This window comes from Anabrus simplex, chromosome 6 (assembly GCF_040414725.1).
Source record: "Anabrus simplex isolate iqAnaSimp1 chromosome 6, ASM4041472v1, whole genome shotgun sequence".
In the NCBI taxonomy this organism is placed as follows: domain Eukaryota; kingdom Metazoa; phylum Arthropoda; class Insecta; order Orthoptera; family Tettigoniidae; genus Anabrus; species Anabrus simplex.
This window is the reverse complement of record NC_090270.1, coordinates 27,959,895-27,962,254: the sequence shown is the minus strand read 5'-3', so window position 1 is coordinate 27,962,254 and position 2,360 is coordinate 27,959,895.

Here is a 2,360-nt window from a genome sequence, read left to right as displayed (position 1 = left end):
ACTAGAGGTGACGTGGAATCATACGCAATAGCGCCCCAAACCATGAAGCCGCGTTGTCTAGCGGTAGGGCGCTTCACAGTTACTGCCGGATTTGACCTTTCTCCACGCCGACGCCACACTCCTCTGCGGTGACTATCACTGACAGAACAGAAGCGTGACTCATCGGAGAACACGACGTTCCACCATTCCCTCATCCAAGTCGCTCTAGCCCGGCACCATGCCAGGCGTGCACGTCTATGCTGTGGAGTCAATGGTAGTCTTCTGAGCGGACACCGGGAGTGCAGGCCTCCTTCAATCAATCGACGGGAAATTGTTCTGGTCGATATTGGAACAGCCAGGGTGTCTTGCACATGCTGAAGAATGGCGGTTGACGTGGCGTGCGGGGCTGCCACCGCTTGGCGGCGGATGCGCCGATCCTCGTGTGCTGACGTCACTCGGGCTGCGCCTGGACCCCTCGCACGTGTCACATGTCCCTGCGCCAACCATCTTCGCCACAGACGCTGTACCGTGGACACATCCCTGTGGGTATCGGCTGCGATTTGACGAAGCGACCAACCTGCCCTTCTCAGCCTGATCACCATACCCCTCGTAAAGTCGTCTGTCTGCTGGAAATGCCTCCGTTGACGGCGGCCTGGCATTCTTAGCTATACACGTGTCCTGTGGCACACGACAACACGTTCTACAATGACTGTCGGCTGAGAAATCACGGTACGAAGTGGGCCATTCGCCAACGCCGTGTCCCATTTATCGTTCGCTACGTGCGCAGCACAGCGGCGCATTTCACATCATGAGCATACCTCAGTGACGTCAGTCTACCCTGCAATTGGCATAAAGTTCTGACCACTCCTTCTTTGTGTTGCATTTGCTCTGTCAGTCAGTGTATATACCGGCACATTAAACTCAGGTAAGTGCCTCAGTAAAATAGTTCCTAGTTTTAGGAGAGAAATGGCACAAACTGACCCCTGTTAAATAGCAATCAAATCAGCAGTATTTCGGGTAGGTTGGCTGCAACGATAGGCCGCGGCAGAAACGCGCCGGAATCTCCGTTAGAACAGCACATCTCTACTATGTCTCTGACTGGCTCCCTCAAGGCCAGTCGAGCGAGACTCGGAGTATTTGGTCCGCTATGAGAGAGCGCCCTCCTGCGCAGGGCCAGCAGCACATCGGGCCGCAGTACAGTACAACTCGCGCCCTTGATAGTAATAGTAAAATATTTCCCTTGTTAACATTTAAGATTAAAATTCCCTAATTTAACGGAACCCCATGGGGGGCGTGCGCCTTAGCGCCTCCCAAACGAGCCGCCACTGCCTGTACCTAAAGCCCCGCAGTTCTCTCAAGTCAGGTGTCTTGCATCATAACACATTGTCAGCATTCCTTTACTACACCAGATGGAAAAATACAGCTTAGCTCACAGAGTCACTCTTTCTGCTGAGATGCACATGTCTCCACATTTACTGTAGTCAGTACACCTTCACCGTACACACATTTCAATCAGGGTGAGGATATTTGAATTGCACTTAAGCTCTTTAGTTTTGAGTTTATGTCAACTCCACGTTCGAATCCTTAGGAGTGGTATTTACTCTGCTCCACTAGGGCGGAGGTATTCTCTACAAGAGTTGGCCAAGTAGGTTAGATAGACGATAGCTTAGCACACAACGTGTCTAGACTCAGCTAAAAACCCCGAGTTTGCCAATGCAGACACAAGATCAGCACAGGTTGCTCGGTTCCTACCTAAGACCCCAGGAGGAACTTTACTCTGCTCGACCCCACCACCTCGGAATGAAGTGTCCTACAAGAGCTGGCCAAGGGAGGTTAGATGGGCAACAGCTTAGAACACATAATGCCTAGACTCAGCTAAAGACCACGTGTTCGCTAACCTATGCTCTCTCAAGTCAGGTGCCCCATTTAGTAGCCTATTTCGACAGTATTCCATAAGATGACGGCATCCTATTGTCTCAGGGTGTCCGAGTTCGTAGCACGTGGCTAGAGGCGGATTGCACGTGGCGGCCATCTTGCACACCTGCCCTTGCGCCAGCTCCCCAGAGTTGGTCCCATAAGAGCTCGTGTATAGCCGCCATCGTGCACATTAGCCCCTGCGCCAGCTCCGGCTATTTTTCCCTACTTTAGTTGAGTTAACAACCGCGAAGAGACGTGGCGCTGTGTAGTGGACAGCGTAGAGAGTGTCGGGGTCGGCAGTTGCAGCCTACAAGTGGCTACAGCTGGTCCGTGGTTCTACGGCTCTGCACTCCAACCTACCAACAGAGCAGAGGAGGGTGGCCGCGGCTCTGTCGTGGCTCTACGCCTCTGCATTCGCGAGACGGAGAGGAGCTGGTCCCCACCATCCTTTGTCCTTAGAATGG